This window comes from Pseudophryne corroboree, unplaced genomic scaffold (assembly GCF_028390025.1).
Source record: "Pseudophryne corroboree isolate aPseCor3 unplaced genomic scaffold, aPseCor3.hap2 scaffold_464, whole genome shotgun sequence".
Classification (NCBI taxonomy): domain Eukaryota; kingdom Metazoa; phylum Chordata; class Amphibia; order Anura; family Myobatrachidae; genus Pseudophryne; species Pseudophryne corroboree.
Window position 1 is genome coordinate 382,888 of NW_026970078.1, and position 16,174 is coordinate 399,061.

General features: G+C 46.9%; 15 non-coding genes and 1 pseudogene across 15 annotated transcripts; all 16 read right to left on the reverse strand.

The window, feature by feature from the left end:
• Nucleotides 1–889: 889 nt before the first annotated feature.
• LOC135027423 (U1 spliceosomal RNA) lies at nt 890–1,052 on the reverse strand. Its single transcript, XR_010223904.1, has one exon. It is a non-coding gene; the product is annotated as a U1 spliceosomal RNA (small nuclear RNA).
• A 152-nt stretch (nt 1,053–1,204) lies between these two features.
• LOC135027308 (U1 spliceosomal RNA) lies at nt 1,205–1,368 on the reverse strand. Its single transcript, XR_010223794.1, has one exon. It is a non-coding gene; the product is annotated as a U1 spliceosomal RNA (small nuclear RNA).
• A 674-nt stretch (nt 1,369–2,042) lies between these two features.
• Nucleotides 2,043–2,205, reverse strand: LOC135027402 (U1 spliceosomal RNA). The gene has a single exon (XR_010223884.1). It is a non-coding gene; the product is annotated as a U1 spliceosomal RNA (small nuclear RNA).
• Nucleotides 2,206–2,347: 142 nt separating this feature from the next.
• On the reverse strand, nt 2,348–2,511 carry LOC135027345 (U1 spliceosomal RNA). Its single transcript, XR_010223829.1, has one exon. It is a non-coding gene; the product is annotated as a U1 spliceosomal RNA (small nuclear RNA).
• A 674-nt stretch (nt 2,512–3,185) lies between these two features.
• LOC135027564 (U1 spliceosomal RNA) lies at nt 3,186–3,348 on the reverse strand. Its single transcript, XR_010223985.1, has one exon. It is a non-coding gene; the product is annotated as a U1 spliceosomal RNA (small nuclear RNA).
• A 6,211-nt stretch (nt 3,349–9,559) lies between these two features.
• LOC135027366 (U1 spliceosomal RNA) lies at nt 9,560–9,723 on the reverse strand. Its single transcript, XR_010223850.1, has one exon. It is a non-coding gene; the product is annotated as a U1 spliceosomal RNA (small nuclear RNA).
• A 674-nt stretch (nt 9,724–10,397) lies between these two features.
• LOC135027414 (U1 spliceosomal RNA) lies at nt 10,398–10,560 on the reverse strand. The gene has a single exon (XR_010223896.1). It is a non-coding gene; the product is annotated as a U1 spliceosomal RNA (small nuclear RNA).
• A 152-nt stretch (nt 10,561–10,712) lies between these two features.
• Nucleotides 10,713–10,876, reverse strand: LOC135027551 (U1 spliceosomal RNA). The gene has a single exon (XR_010223979.1). It is a non-coding gene; the product is annotated as a U1 spliceosomal RNA (small nuclear RNA).
• Nucleotides 10,877–11,550: 674 nt separating this feature from the next.
• LOC135027403 (U1 spliceosomal RNA) lies at nt 11,551–11,713 on the reverse strand. The gene has a single exon (XR_010223885.1). It is a non-coding gene; the product is annotated as a U1 spliceosomal RNA (small nuclear RNA).
• A 152-nt stretch (nt 11,714–11,865) lies between these two features.
• LOC135027350 (U1 spliceosomal RNA) lies at nt 11,866–12,029 on the reverse strand. Its single transcript, XR_010223834.1, has one exon. It is a non-coding gene; the product is annotated as a U1 spliceosomal RNA (small nuclear RNA).
• A 698-nt stretch (nt 12,030–12,727) lies between these two features.
• LOC135027540 (U1 spliceosomal RNA) lies at nt 12,728–12,863 on the reverse strand (annotated as a pseudogene).
• Nucleotides 12,864–13,015: 152 nt separating this feature from the next.
• On the reverse strand, nt 13,016–13,179 carry LOC135027367 (U1 spliceosomal RNA). The gene has a single exon (XR_010223851.1). It is a non-coding gene; the product is annotated as a U1 spliceosomal RNA (small nuclear RNA).
• Nucleotides 13,180–13,853: 674 nt separating this feature from the next.
• LOC135027415 (U1 spliceosomal RNA) lies at nt 13,854–14,016 on the reverse strand. Its single transcript, XR_010223897.1, has one exon. It is a non-coding gene; the product is annotated as a U1 spliceosomal RNA (small nuclear RNA).
• A 152-nt stretch (nt 14,017–14,168) lies between these two features.
• On the reverse strand, nt 14,169–14,332 carry LOC135027563 (U1 spliceosomal RNA). The gene has a single exon (XR_010223984.1). It is a non-coding gene; the product is annotated as a U1 spliceosomal RNA (small nuclear RNA).
• Nucleotides 14,333–15,006: 674 nt separating this feature from the next.
• LOC135027430 (U1 spliceosomal RNA) lies at nt 15,007–15,169 on the reverse strand. The gene has a single exon (XR_010223910.1). It is a non-coding gene; the product is annotated as a U1 spliceosomal RNA (small nuclear RNA).
• Nucleotides 15,170–15,321: 152 nt separating this feature from the next.
• Nucleotides 15,322–15,485, reverse strand: LOC135027351 (U1 spliceosomal RNA). The gene has a single exon (XR_010223835.1). It is a non-coding gene; the product is annotated as a U1 spliceosomal RNA (small nuclear RNA).
• Nucleotides 15,486–16,174: the final 689 nt, after the last annotated feature.

Consider the following 16,174-nt stretch of genomic DNA (forward strand, 5'->3'; position numbering starts at 1 on the left):
GAAGCACTAACAGGAGGCTTTAAAATTTTCATTCTAGTGTCTTTCGTTTGGGAGAAAAATGCAAAGGTACAATACAGCTTTTCCTTGCCGATATCTCTCTTTTGCAAAGAGCTAGGCATTGGAAAATTCAGGGCTATAACGTGTAGATGAAGCACTAACAGTAGGCTTTAACATTTTCATTCTAGTGTCTTTCGTTTGGGAGAAAAATGCAAAGGCACAATACAGCTTTTCCTTGCCGATATCTCTCTTTTGCAAAGAGATAGGCATTGGAAAATTCAGGGCTATAACGTGTAGATGAAGCACTAACAGGAGGCTTTAAAATTTTCATTCTAGTGTCTTTCGTTTGGGAGAAAAATGCAAAAGTACAATGCAGCTTTTCCTTGCCGATATCTCTCTTTTGCAAAGAGATAGGCATTGGAAAATGCAGGGCTATAACGTGTAGATGAAGCACTAACAGGAGGCTTTAAAATTTTCATTCTAGTGTCTTTCGTTTGGGAGAAAAATGCAAAAGTACAATACACTTTTCCTTGCCGATATCTCTCTTTTGCAAAGAGATAGGCATTGGAAAATTCAGGGCTATAACGTGTAGATGAAGCACTAACAGGAGGCTTTAAAATTTTCATTCTATGCCCCAGCCCCTGAAGCATTCAAGCTGATTTCTTGCAGCAGCTGGGCACTGTAACAGCTCCAGAGCTGCTCTGTAAGGCAAGTAAAAGGGTGTGGGCCCTGCAGCACTACCTGTAGTTCGCATTGTGCGTTGGAAGGCACAAAGTAAGCAGACAGGAGGAGAAGTCAGGATAGTGTGCAAGGGCATAGAAGGGAGCGGCTCAAGAAAAGAGAAGTGGAAACAGACAGCAAACTAGGCTGGATAGAGACCTGAGACAAAGAGATCTGAATTATACGAGAGCCGACCAGGGGAAACACAAATTATGCAGTCAAGTTTCCCACATTTGGGGAAATCGCAGGAGCAGCACACCCAGAGTGCAATGGGTGAGCCTTGCCCTGGGAGAAGCACCTTCATGATCATAGTATCTCACCTGGCAGGTAAGTAGGAGTTGGGCTAGAGCTGGGGAGGGTCGCTGCTCGGGCACCCCCCTGTCAAGTGAAAGAGATCCAACTGAGGCAGCACAAGGGAACTCTCGAAAGAAGAACAAGGCAATAGGAAAATCTGAGACAAAGAAATCTGACTTTTACCAGAGCTGACCAGAGGAAAGCACAAACACAGTCCCCCACTACCACAAATAATGCAGTTGAGTTTCCCACATTTGGGGAAATCACAGGGGTCAGCATACCCAAAATGCAATGAATGAACCTCACCCTGGGAGAACAATCTTCATGACCATGGTATCTCCTATGCAAAATAAGTATGATTTGGAATAGGGCTGGGGAGGGCCGCTGCTCATGCACATCTCTGTCAAGTAAAGGAGATTCAACTGAGGCAGCACAAGGGAACTCTCATCTGGGGACAACAACTGCAGGGAGAACACATATTTTCAGATGAACATGGGAGGGCAGAAGGCTGCCTAATACTGAAGCACCCCCAAACAACAAACCAAATGCAACAACTAGTGCAAGCATTCCTGGGGGAAGTTCTGCAGAAGACGGATTTGCATACGGTGATGTCATCCAAGCAGTGGGTCAAAGTTGGCTTCAACCCTCATCTGCATATGAAAAGAGAAAAGGGGCGTGCAGGGCATGGCGGCCTTTTGCGGTGCTTGGATGACCCCTAGTTCGCATTAAACACCTCCACCATCCTTTGGTGTGGGGCTCATGTTGGCCATGCCCCATCCCCTGAAGCATTCAAGCAGATTTCTTGCAGCAGCTGGGCACTGTAACAGCTCCAGAGCTGCTCTGTAAGGCAAGTAAAAGGGTGTGGGCCCTGCAGCACTACCTGTAGTTTGCATTGTGCATTGGAAGGCACAAAGTAAGCAGACGGGAGGAGAAGTCAGGATAGTGCACAAGGGTATAGAAGGGAGCGGCTGAAGAAAAGAGAAGTGGAAACAGACAGCAAACTAGGCTGGAGAGAGACCTGAGACAAAGAGATCTGAATTATACGAGAGCCGACCAGGGGAAACACAAATTATGCAGTCAAGTTTCCCACATTTGGGGAAATCGCAGGGGCAGCACACCCAGAGTGCAATGGGTGAGCCTTGCCCTGGGAGAAGCACCTTCATGATCATAGTATCTCACCTGGCAGGTAAGTAGGAGTTGGGCTAGAGCTGGGGAGGGTCTCTGCTCGGGCACCCCCCTGTCAAGTGAAGGAGATCCAACTGAGGCAGCACAAGGGAACTCTCAAAAGAAGAACAAGGCTCTGAAACAAAGAAATCTGTCTTTTACCAGAGCTGACCAGAGGAAAACACAAACACAGTCCCCCACTACCACAAATAAAGCAGTCGAGTTTCCCACATTTGGGGAAATCACAGGGGTCAGCATACCCAGAATGCAATGAATGAACCTCACCCTGGGAGAATAATCTTCATGACCATGGTATCTCCTATGCAAAATAAGTATGATTTGGGATAGAGCTGGGGAGGGCCGCTGCTCAGGCACATCTCTGTCAAGTTAAGGAGATTCAACTGAGGCAGCACAAGGGAACTCTCATCTGGGGACAACAACTGCAGGGAGAACACATATTTTCAGATGAACATGGGAGGGCAGAAGGCTGCCTAATACTGAAGCACCCCCAAACAACAAACCAAATGCAACAACTAGTGCAAGCATTCCTGGGGGAAGGCCTGCCGCAGATGGATTTGCATATGGTGATGTCATCCAAGCAGTGGGTCAAAGTTGGCTTCAACCCTCGTCTGCATATGAAAACAGAAAAGGGGCGTGCAGGGCATGGTGGCCTTTTGCGGCGCTTGTCTGACCCCTAGTTTGCATTAAACACCTCCACCCTCCTTCGGTGTGGGGCTCATGTTGGCTATGCCCCAGCCCCTGAAGCATTCAAGCTGATTTCTTGCAGCAGCTTGGCACTGTAACAGCTCCAGAGCTGCTCTGTAAGGCAAGTAAAAGGGTGTGGGCCCTGCAGCACTACCTGTAGTTTGCATTGTGCATTGGAAGGCACAAAGTAAGCAGACGGGAGGAGAAGTCAGGATAGTGCACAAGGGTATAGAAGGGAGCGGCTGAAGAAAAGAGAAGTGGAAACAGACAGCAAACTAGGCTGGAGAGAGACCTGAGACAAAGAGATCTGAATTATACGAGAGCCGACCAGGGGAAACACAAATTATGCAGTCAAGTTTCCCACATTTGGGGAAATCGCAGGAGCAGCACACCCAGAGTACAATGGGTGAGCCTTGCCCTGGGAGAAGCACCTTCATGATCATAGTATCTCACCTGGCAGGTACAACCTGGACAATTTTGGTGATCCATTTTCTGAGACATCGGAACCAACCTCTTTAAGCAGTGATTGGAAAACAAGTTTTTCCAAATTACAGAAGAACTTACAGAGAAGAGTTCGCCTATCGTGGGATGTAACCACTCTAGAAAATTATGTAAAACATAAAATTGCACCAAGAGGCCTAAGACCCAAGATCTTCCCCTCTTTTCCGCTCGCGACGGACAATTTAAAAACAGAATGGGAAACAGCCCTTCTGAAATGTTCTAACGAATTATTACACATACTAATAAAACACGACACTCTAGTAATTGATCAGGTGGAAAAAGAAATCGCAGATTTGGGAAAGACCCTGGAGACTTGGGAAAAGGATTCAAATTTTCAGACTGCCTTTGAAAAATTCAAAAAAGAGATCGACAACTATGAACGCAACATTGTAGACCGTAAACGAGGAAAGTTTATGCGGGATAAGAGAGACTTTTTCAAAGGAGACGTTTTCAGGTGGAACCCGCCACCCCCTAACAACAGGAACAACAGTAAAAAAACACGGGAGGACCCCACACTATCAGAATTCGAATCCTCAAATAGCGGCGACTCGGCTAGTGAAAACTTTGATCGAGAAGACACTGAAGAATTCTCCCCACGTTTTTTAGAACGAGGCCAGAGAGGGAGAGGCCGCCTCAAATCACGAGGAAGACAAGGCGAGGGGGACAGAAGAGACAACCCAAGAAACTCAGATTGGGATATACCCCGGAACCCGAGATATCCTGTGAGACAGAGAAAGACAACACGGTAGATCTGGCCTCCACAGGCCAATTACAAGTCATCAATTTATCTGACAAAATCTTATCTTCAGATCATATGACCATACTTACCAAGGGACTCTCTTTCTCACCTTCCCGATCTTTTGACCGATTTATGTGGGAAAAAGACCTTCGACTTTATGGTAGAAAACTCCTCCTGAAGAAATTTTTCTCAAAAAATAGAAATTTTGCCAATACACCTGATCCCGATTTATCCTTGGAGGACCTCAACGCCCTTACCATTCTAGAAGATCTCCACATGGAATCAGCAGATAATGAAGCCTCTACCTCTAGACCTACATGTAGACCCAAGTCCTCCTTTTTCCCTCCGGATCAGAACAGCCCCGAAATTCGAGTCTTTCTTAACTTAGTCTCCAAAGAATTTGATAACATATATACCCAGACTAAGAAGAACATACATCGTTTCCCCTCCAATCTCAAATTCCATGAGAGAAGGGCATTACAAGAACTTCAAAGCTGGAGGGACGTTATCATCAAACCATCAGACATGGGGGGCAATATTGTCATTTGGCCACAGCAAATGTATATCACGGAAGCTCGACGCCAATTAGACAATACCACTTGTTATAAGAAGCTTTTGGGCAATCCCACTTCGGATTTCCTTCAGTCTTATAACCACCTGATTCAGGACACAGCAACAAGAGGTACTATCACACAACAAGAATTCAAATACCTAACAGTTCAAAATCCAAAAACACCCACATTCTACCTATTACCCAAAATACATAAGGACGTAGAACATCCCCCTGGCAGACCAATTATGTCAGGTAACGGAGGACTTTTGGAAAAACCCAGTCGATTCCTTGACCTACATCTCCGAGAATTTGTACTCTCATTACCATCATACTTACAAGACACAGCAGACCTTCTAAGAAAAATTCATGATATACATTTTGAAAATAATTTCTTGCTGGTGACGTGTGATGTGGAGGCCCTATACATGAGCATTAGCCATCACCATGGCCTCACAGCAGTTAAATTTTTTCTTGATCAAGGAGGAGAAAGTGATTTCTCCAACTTTCTCCAACAGTTACTTCACTTTGTTCTTGCCAAAAATTACTTTGTCTTCAAAGATCAATTTTACCTACAAATAAGAGGGACAGCAATGGGCGCAGCTTGTGCGCCCACTTATGCCAACCTTTTCCTTGGATGGTGGGAACATTGTACCGTCTTCAATTCTGCCAATGAAAAATACATCTCACACATCGTCATGTGGCTTCGCTACATTGACGACATTTTCATCATTTGGGATGGTAACAAAGAACTACTAACAGAATTCATCAAATTGCTCAACACTAATGATCTCAATATAGTACTCACATACACCATCAGCTCAGAAACGGTCCCCTTTCTGGATCTCAATATCTACAAATCCAACACAGGTTTTTTGGCAACTGAACTATACCGCAAAGAAACGGCAACCAACAGCCTTCTCCACCAAACTAGTTCACATTTTCCCCCAACAATTGAAAACATTCCCAAGGGGGAGTACCTGCGTCTAAGAAGGAACTGCTCGGAAGACTCGGTATTTCACAAGAAAAGCTGGGAACTAACCAATCGTCTTCTGACCAGAGGCTACAGCAAACGTTCGCTCAAACGTGCCTATTCAGCCACTAAGACGATCAAAAGAGAAGATCTCATTTTCAGAAAAATCAAGGAAAAACCCGTACAAGAAGAAAACATCAGGTTTATTGGCACCTTTTGCCCAGAATGGCGAATGCTTCAAAACGCCATATCCAAGCATCTACCGGTATTACAATTAGATCCGGACCTGGCACCATACGCCAATACTCCAGTTCAAATGAGCTGGCGCAGGTCAAAAAATATCAAGGATCATGTGGTCCGCAGTCACTTCATGACTTCCACCTCCAAAAAACCGCAGACAACTGGTACCTTCCCCTGTGGTCACTGCAAATTATGTCCACATATTCTACGTAACAATGCAGTTACTGATAGATATGGACAATCGGTCAAGATACAACATTTCTTTAACTGCAACTCACAGACAGTAATTTATTGTCTAACCTGCAGCTGTGACCTCAAATACATAGGCATGACCACCAGAAAATTGAAGGAGAGGATTTTAGAACACATGGGAAATATCAGGAATGCTCAACACGATATCACCAGAATGAAACAACTTACTTCAGTCGCCAGACACTTCTACTCCACTCATAAAGGATCAACCAAGGATCTGAAAGTTTTTTGTCTTGATCTTATTAAGTTGGGCATCCGTGGAGGTGATATTACTCAAGAACTATTAAAAAGAGAAAGCGAATGGATTTTCCGTCTGGGCAGCCTAAAACCATTGGGACTCAATGAGAATATCAATTATGGGGCTTTCTTGTAAAACCTACACCCCATCAACACATCTAGTAATCAGTTACCACAATTTGGTATTTTAATAATTTTAACCCGCTTTTATGTTCATTTGTCACAATTTCTAACCACCTCATCCCACTAGCCCCCCGCACTATTCCCCTAACCTCACTTCCCTCTCCTCCCCCTTTTTTCCCCCCCCTTTAACACCCCAAAAATCCCCCCTAATTAATTCCCCTTTCCCCCACACTCCAACCCACCCACCCAGCCCACCATTAATACCCAGCGCCTCCCTCCCACTTTCACTCCCCCACTCCCCAACCTTTTCCCCCCCCCCTTCTTTCCCCCCCCCCATAAAAACTTACTTAAAACACCCCCCCCCCCTACAAAATAAACAGACCCTCCTACCCCCCTTAACACACCCCCCTCCCACCCCCTAACCCCTATACAATAAAACCCCCCCAAAATAAACCCCCCCCCACCCCCACCCACCAACCAAAACACACACACCCCCTTTCCCCCCCCCCATTTCCCTCCCCATATACCTATCCATTTTCCTTCGCTCCACAGCCCATCCCACCTGTCAACTCACTTGCCCCAACCAAATCATGCACACACCATGGCACACATCACCAGTCTATCCGTTCCTTTACTTCACGTCCCAAATCGCAGCCTAAACAATCCCATGTCACTACCATCGCCAATCACAACCGTCCATCTACTTCCATAGTCACATCCCTTCACATCCCACATCCCCAACATACCCATATATACCACATCTTATGCCATATCCAATCTGCTTATCAATAATATCCTAATAGCATACAAGGGCATAATTGCCCCACTCTAAAATGGTCGATAATGTTTTTTTTCCCCCTAGTCCGCCTACAGCTATCATCTCAGCAGGTGCACTAATCACTTATACACTTTGCCCGGCGGTCGCATTGAACCAGCCCACTAACGGTATCCCATTGGTCGCTCGGCGAAGGCATATCTGCCCCATTCCAAAATGGCGGTTTTTGTTCCGTCCTTTTGGACCTAAAAACACCGCTGACAGCTATTATATCTGAAGGCGCACTAATCGCCCATATGTACGCTGCCCGGTGAATGCTGACAGGGCAGAGGGTCAGGCCATGTCAGTCACTGCAGACTGCTGCGATCACGTGGCCGCAAGCAATGGACTCCTCTTTTCAGGTCCATTTTCATATACAGTCCAGTCGCAGACCTATCGCACACTGCACACCAGGTCTGTTCTTCGTTCATTTATTTTTATTTTATTTATATTTTCATCATTATAGAACCATGGCCATACAACTAAGGGCTAACTGCCCTCTTCCAAAATGGCGCCGCGGACCTCAGTGTTTCCTTTCCGTCCCAGCACTTCCCCTGGCTGCAGATATCAGCTGTTCACAGCATCCACTCACACCAATTACCCAGCCTCCTTTTTCATTGGATACAGTCCTAATCAGGAGGTATAAATCTCCTAGCTTTTCACACACTGACCCAGGAAGTGAGCAAGCCCCACAGGGGTGAAACATGTTTTCCATTCCAATGGGTCCTGTTTTGTCCAACTGCAAGTGATTCACTCCTAGCCTCAGGTCAGATCATTCCATCCTGCCATTTTTGGGCTAATTTTTGCCCAGCTGTCATAGAAATTGTATCTATATCCGTGCAGCTTCATTTATGCCGTTTTCCAGGCTTATGCATCTTAGTTTATTGCATCAGGATTAAAAACTGCATTTTTAGGAAAGAAATACTGCATTCTTCTTTGACTTTCCTCCTGCAGATCCTGTTGTCATATTGCTGCATGGGTTATATGAGAATTTCATGTCTATTTCCCTATATCCTAATGATTATAACAGCTCCAATTCACACAAAGTGTTTCTAATGACACCCATGTCACTAGTGATTATTTCATTGCATATACCAGTACTATTTATTTGTATCTACAATTATCTTTGACATATTTTCTGTTCCTTACACCAGTACCAATGTACACATATATATAAAAAAATTTCTTGATCCGTGTTTCTTTATCCATTTGTATCTATACGGACGGGTAATTTTTATCACCCGTTCCTAATAACTACAGCCTAATTGATCTCCATTATCCTTTTTAGGGTTTTTTTCATAAATCTATATATCTTCGTTTTTTTCATAAATCTATATATCTTCCTTTTTCGTGGACTCTCATTTGTGATCCAGGGACACAATACCACCGGTGTGGGATTTGATGTCTCCTGCCTAACACAAAAAGCAGATCCACACTATATCTATAAGACCCAGCTAATTATCCCCCCCTATATAGGTGCACTCTCATTGGACGTCTGACCAAATCCTTCTACTATCAAACCACACTGCTAATGCCCGATCTCGTCCGATCTTGGAAGCGAAACAGTGTGGGCTGAGTTAGTACCTGAGGTGGAGACTCACAGGGAATACTCAGTGTTGTAGAACATCAATCATTGCATATGATGTGTGGTATGTGACTCCAACAGCAGCATCACCATTTGTTCCTATCCTTTTCTTTCTTTACCCTGGTATATCCTTTGATTTGTTTCTATTATTACTTATTGCCATAACAGCTGTTATTCCTTCATTAGGATTATGACAGAATCTAAAATCAATTGACTTAATTGATCTCATTAATACAGATCATCTGTACTGGCCGGGTGAGAAAGGGTTTATGACTTGCAGTGTCTCTACCCCTCTCCATCTCATTTCCTGAGGCAGGACCAGAACATTTTTATCTGGGATCATTCACATCTCCTCAACCAGGGGCAATTATATTCTTAATATTTCCAAATAAATTTTGTTTTATCTGCTGACTAATCAACCTAGTGTTATTCATTCTAGTTATTTAACTACCATTAATGAGTGCGCCCACACAAGAGCCTTCTTCTTTCTCCCTTTTGTTTATAGGTAAGTAGGAGTTGGGCTAGAGCTGGGGAGGGTCGCTGCTCGGGTACCCCCCTGTAAAGTGAAGGAGATCCAACTGAGGCAGCACAAGGGAACTCTCGAAAGAAGAACAAGGCTAAAGGAAAATCTGAGACAAAGAAATCTGACTTTTACCAGAGCTGACCAGAGGAAAGCACAAACACAGTCTCCCACTACCACAAATAATGCAGTCAAGTTTCCCACATTTGGGGAAATCACAGGGGTCAGCATACCCAAAATGCAATGAATGAACCTCACCCTGGGAGAAAAATCTTCATGACCATGGTATCTCCTATGCAAAATAAGTATGATTTGGAATAGGGCTGGGGAGGGCCGCTGCTCATGCACATCTCTGTCAAGTAAAGGAGATTCAACTGAGGCAGCACAAGGGAACTCTCATCTTGGGACAACAACTGCAGGGAGAACATATATTTTCAGATGAACATGGGAGGGCAGAAGGCTGCCTAATACTGAAGCACCCCCAAACAACAAACCAAATGCAACAACTAGTGCAAGCATTCCTGGGGGAAGGCCTGCCGCAGATGGATTTGCATATGGTGATGTCATCCAAGCAGTGGGTCAAAGTTGGCTTCAACCCTCGTCTGCATATGAAAAGAGAAAAGGGGCGTGCAGGGCATGGTGGCCTTTTGCGGCGCTTGGCTGACCCCTAGTTTGCATTAAACACCTCCACCCTCCTTTGGTGTGGGGCTCATGTTGGCTATGCCCCAGCCCCTGAAGCATTCAAGCTGATTTCTTGCAGCAGCTGGGCACTGTAACAGCTCCAGAGCTGCTCTGTAAGGCAAGTAAAAGGGTCTGGGCCCTGCAGCACTACCTGTAGATCGCATTGTGCGTTGGAAGGCACAAAGTAAGCAGACAGGAGGAGAAGTCAGGATAGTGCGCAAGGGCATAGAAGGGAGCGGCTCAAGAAAAGAGAAGTGGAAACAGACAGCAAACTAGGCTGGAGAGAGACCTGAGACAAAGAGATCTGAATTATACGAGAGCCGACCAGGGGAAACACAAATTATACAGTCAAGTTTCCCACATTTGGGGAAATCGCAGGAGCAGCACACCCAGAGTGCAATGGGTGAGCCTTGCCCTGGGAGAAGCACCTTCATGATCATAGTATCTCACCTGGCAGGTAAGTAGGAGTTGGGCTAGAGCTGGGGAGGGTCGCTGCTCGGGTACCCCCCTGTAAAGTGAAGGAGATCCAACTAAGGCAGCACAAGGGAACTCTCGAAAGAAGAACAAGGCTAGAGGAAAATCTGAGACAAAGAAATCTGACTTTTACCAGAGCTGACCAGAGGAAAGCACAAACACAGTCCCCCACTACCACAAATAATGCAGTTGAGTTTCCCACATTTGGGGAAATCACAGGGGTCAGCATACCCAAAATGCAATGAATGAACCTCACCCTGGGAGAAAAATCTTCATGACCATGGTATCTCCTATGCAAAATAAGTATGATTTGGAATAGGGATGGGGAGGGCCGCTGCTCATGCACATCTCTGTCAAGTAAAGGAGATTTAACTGAGGCAGCACAAGGGAACTCTCATCTGGGGACAACAACTGCAGGGAGAACACATATTTTCAGATGAACATGGGAGGGCAGAAGGCTGCCTAATACTGAAGCACCCCCAAACAACAAACCAAATGCAACAACTAGTGCAAGCATTCCTGGGGGAAGTTCTGCAGAAGACGGATTTGCATACGGTGATGTCATCCAAGCAGTGGGTCAAAGTTGGCTTCAACCCTCATCTGCATATGAAAAGAGAAAAGGGGCGTGCAGGGCATGGCGGCCTTTTGCGGTGCTTGGATGACCCCTAGTTCGCATTAAACACCTCCACCCTCCTTTGGTGTGGGGCTCATGTTGGCCATGCCCCATCCCCTGAAGCATTCAAGCTGATTTCTTGCAGCAGCTTGGCACTGTAACAGCTCCAGAGCTGCTCTGTAAGGCAAGTAAAAGGGTGTGGGCCCTGCAGCACTACCTGTAGTTTGCATTGTGCATTGGAAGGCACAAAGTAAGCAGACGGGAGGAGAAGTCAGGATAGTGCACAAGGGTATAGAAGGGAGCGGCTGAAGAAAAGAGAAGTGGAAACAGACAGCAAACTAGGCTGGAGAGAGACCTGAGACAAAGAGATCTGAATTATACGAGAGCCGACCAGGGGAAACACAAATTATGCAGTCAAGTTTCCCACATTTGGGGAAATCGCAGGGGCAGCACACCCAGAGTGCAATGGGTGAGCCTTGCCCTGGGAGAAGCACCTTCATGATCATAGTATCTCACCTGGCAGGTAAGTAGGAGTTGGGCTAGAGCTGGGGAGGGTCGCTGTTCGGGCACCCCCCTGTCAAGTGAAAGAGATCCAACTGAGGCAGCACAAGGGAACTCTCGAAAGAAGAACAAGGCTAGAGGAAGATCTGAGACAAAGAAATCTGACTTTTTCCAGAGCTGACCAGAGGAAAGCACAAACACAGTCCCCCACTACCACAAATAATGCAGTCGAGTTTCCCACATTTGGGGAAATCACAGGGGTCAGCATACCCAGAATGCAATGAATGAACCTCACCTTGGGAGAACAATCTTCATGACCATGGTATCGCCTATGCAAAATAAGTATGATTTGGGATAGGGCTGGGGAGGGCCGCTGCTCAGGCACATCTCTGTCAAGTAAAGGAGATTCAACTGAGGCAGCACAAGGGAACTCTCATCTGGGGACAACAACTGCAGGGAGAACACATATTTTCAGATGAACATGTGAGGGCAGAAGGCTGCCTAATACTGAAGCACCCCCAAACAACAAACCAAATGCAACAACTAATGCAAGCATTCCTGGGGGAAGGCCTGCAGCAGATGGATTTGCATATGGTGATGTCATCCAAGCAGTGGGTCAAAGTTGGCTTCAACCCTCGTCTGCATATGAAAAGAGAAAAGGGGCGTGCAGGGCATGGCGGCCTTTTGCAGCGCTTGGATGACCCCTAGTTCGCATTACACACCTCCACCCTCCTTCGGTGTGGGGCTCATGTTGGCTATGCCCCAGCCCCTGAAGCACTCAAGCTGATTTCTTGCAGCAGCTGGGCACTGTAACTGCTCCAGAGCTACTCTGTAAGGCAAGTAAAAAGGTGTGGGCCCTGCAGCACTACCTGTAGTTCGCATTGTGCGTTGGAAGGCACGAAGTAAGCAGACGGGAGAAGTCAGGATAGTGCGCAAGGGCATAGAAGGGAGCGGCTCAAGAAAAGAGAAGTGGAAACAGACAGCAAACTAGGCTGGAGAGAGACCTGAGACAAAGAGATCTGAATTATACGAGAGCCGACGAGGGGAAACACAAATTATGCAGTCAAGTTTCCCACATTTGTGGAAATCGCAGGAGCAGCACACCCAGAGTGCAATGGTTGAGCCTTGCCCTGGGAGAAGCACCTTCATGATCATAGTATCTCACCTGGCAGGTAAGTAGGAGTTGGGCTAGAGCTGGGGAGGGTCGCTGCTCGGGTTCCCCCCTGTGAAGTGAAGGAGATCCAACTGAGGCAGCACCAGGGAACTCTCGAAAGAAGAACAAGGCTAGAGGAAGATCTGAGACAAAGAAATCTGACTTTTACCAGAGCTGACCAGAGGAAAGCACAAACACAGTCTCCCACTACCACAAATAATGCAGTCAAGTTTCCCACATTTGGGGAAATCACAGGGGTCAGCATACCCAAAATGCAATGAATGAACCTCACCCTGGGAGAAAAATCTTCATGACCATGGTATCTCCTATGCAAAATAAGTATGATTTGGAATAGGGCTGGGGAGGGCCGCTGCTCATGCACATCTCTGTCAAGTAAAGGAGATTCAACTGAGGCAGCACAAGGGAACTCTCATCTTGGGACAACAACTGCAGGGAGAACATATATTTTCAGATGAACATGGGAGGGCAGAAGACTGCCTAATACTGAAGCACCCCCAAACAACAAACCAAATGCAACAACTAGTGCAAGCATTCCTGGGGGAAGGCCTGCCGCAGATGGATTTGCATATGGTGATGTCATCCAAGCAGTGGGTCAAAGTTGGCTTCAACCCTCGTCTGCATATGAAAAGAGAAAAGGGGCGTGCAGGGCATGGTGGCCTTTTGGGGCGCTTGGCTGACCCCTAGTTTGCATTAAACACCTCCACCCTCCTTTGGTGTGGGGCTCATGTTGGCTATGCCCCAGCCCCTGAAGCATTCAAGCTGATTTCTTGCAGCAGCTGGGCACTGTAACAGCTCCAGAGCTGCTCTGTAAGGCAAGTAAAAGGGTGTGGGCCCTGCAGCACTACCTGTAGTTCGCATTGTGCGTTGGAAGGCACAAAGTAAGCAGACAGGAGGAGAAGTCAGGATAGTGCGCAAGGGCATAGAAGGGAGCGGCTCAAGAAAAGAGAAGTGGAAACAGACAGCAAACTAGGCTGGAGAGAGACCTGAGACAAAGAGATCTGAATTATACGAGAGCCGACCAGGGGAAACACAAATTATACAGTCAAGTTTCCCACATTTGGGGAAATCGCAGGAGCAGCACACCCAGAGTGCAATGGGTGAGCCTTGCCCTGGGAGAAGCACCTTCATGATCATAGTATCTCACCTGGCAGGTAAGTAGGAGTTGGGCTAGAGCTGGGGAGGGTCGCTGCTCGGGTACCCCCCTGTAAAGTGAAGGAGATCCAACTAAGGCAGCACAAGGGAACTCTCGAAAGAAGAACAAGGCTAGAGGAAAATCTGAGACAAAGAAATCTGACTTTTACCAGAGCTGACCAGAGGAAAGCACAAACACAGTCCCCCACTACCACAAATAATGCAGTTGAGTTTCCCACATTTGGGGAAATCACAGGGGTCAGCATACCCAAAATGCAATGAATGAACCTCACCCTGGGAGAAAAATCTTCATGACCATGGTATCTCCTATGCAAAATAAGTATGATTTGGGATAGGGCTGGGGAGGGCCGCTGCTCAGGCACATCTCTGTCAAGTAAAAGAGATTCAACTGAGGCAGCACAAGGGAACTCTCATCTGGGGACAACAACTGCAGGGAGAACACATATTTTCAGATGAACATGGGAGGGCAGAAGGCTGCCTAAAACTGAAGCACCCCCAAACAACAAACCAAATGCAACAACTAGTGCAAGCATTCCTGGGGGAAGTTCTGCAGAAGACGGATTTGCATACGGTGATGTCATCCAAGCAGTGGGTCAAAGTTGGCTTCAACCCTCATCTGCATATGAAAAGAGAAAAGGGGCGTGCAGGGCATGGCGGCCTTTTGCGGTGCTTGGATGACCCCTAGTTCGCATTAAACACCTCCACCCTCCTTTGGTGTGGGGCTCATGTTGGCCATGCCCCATCCCCTGAAGCATTCAAGCTGATTTCTTGCAGCAGCTGGGCACTGTAACAGCTCCAGAGCTGCTCTGTAAGGCAAGTAAAAGGGTGTGGGCCCTGCAGCACTACCTGTAGTTTGCATTGTGCATTGGAAGGCACAAAGTAAGCAGACGGGAGGAGAAGTCAGGATAGTGCACAAGGGTATAGAAGGGAGCGGCTGAAGAAAAGAGAAGTGGAAACAGACAGCAAACTAGGCTGGAGAGAGACCTGAGACAAAGAGATCTGAATTATACGAGAGCCGACCAAGGGAAACACAAATTATGCAGTCAAGTTTCCCACATTTGGGGAAATCGCAGGGGCAGCACACCCAGAGTGCAATGGGTGAGCCTTGCCCTGGGAGAAGCACCTTCATGATCATAGTATCTCACCTGGCAGGTAAGTAGGAGTTGGGCTAGAGCTGGGGAGGGTCGCTGTTCGGGCACCCCCCTGTCAAGTGAAAGAGATCCAACTGAGGCAGCACAAGGGAACTCTCGAAAGAAGAACAAGGCTAGATGAAGATCTGAGACAAAGAAATCTGACTTTTTCCAGAGCTGACCAGAGGAAAGCACAAACACAGTCCCCCACTACCACAAATAATGCAGTCGAGTTTCCCACATTTGGGGAAATCACAGGGGTCAGCATACCCAGAATGCAATGAATGAACCTCACCTTGGGAGAACAATCTTCATGACCATGGTATCGCCTATGCAAAATAAGTATGATTTGGGATAGGGCTGGGGAGGGCCGCTGCTCAGGCACATCTCTGTCAAGTAAAGGAGATTCAACTGAGGCAGCACAAGGGAACTCTCATCTGGGGACAACAACTGCAGGGAGAACACATATTTTCAGATGAACATGTGAGGGCAGAAGGCTGCCTAATACTGAAGCACCCCCAAACAACAAACCAAATGCAACAACTAATGCAAGCATTCCTGGGGGAAGGCCTGCAGCAGATGGATTTGCATATGGTGATGTCATCCAAGCAGTGGGTCAAAGTTGGCTTCAACCCTCGTCTGCATATGAAAAGAGAAAAGGGGCGTGCAGGGCATGGCGGCCTTTTGCAGCGCTTGGATGACCCCTAGTTCGCATTACACACCTCCACCCTCCTTCGGTGTGGGGCTCATGTTGGCTATGCCCCAGCCCCTGAAGCATTCAAGCTGATTTCTTGCAGCAGCTGGGCACTGTAACTGCTCCAGAGCTACTCTGTAAGGCAAGTAAAAGGGTGTGGGCCCTGCAGCACTACCTGTAGTTCGCATTGTGCGTTGGAAGGCACGAAGTAAGCAGACGGGAGAAGTCAGGATAGTGCGCAAGGGCATAGAAGGGAGCGGCTCAAGAAAAGAGAAGTGGAAACAGACAGCAAACTAGGCTGGAGAGAGACCTGAGACAAAGAGATCTGAATTATACGAGAG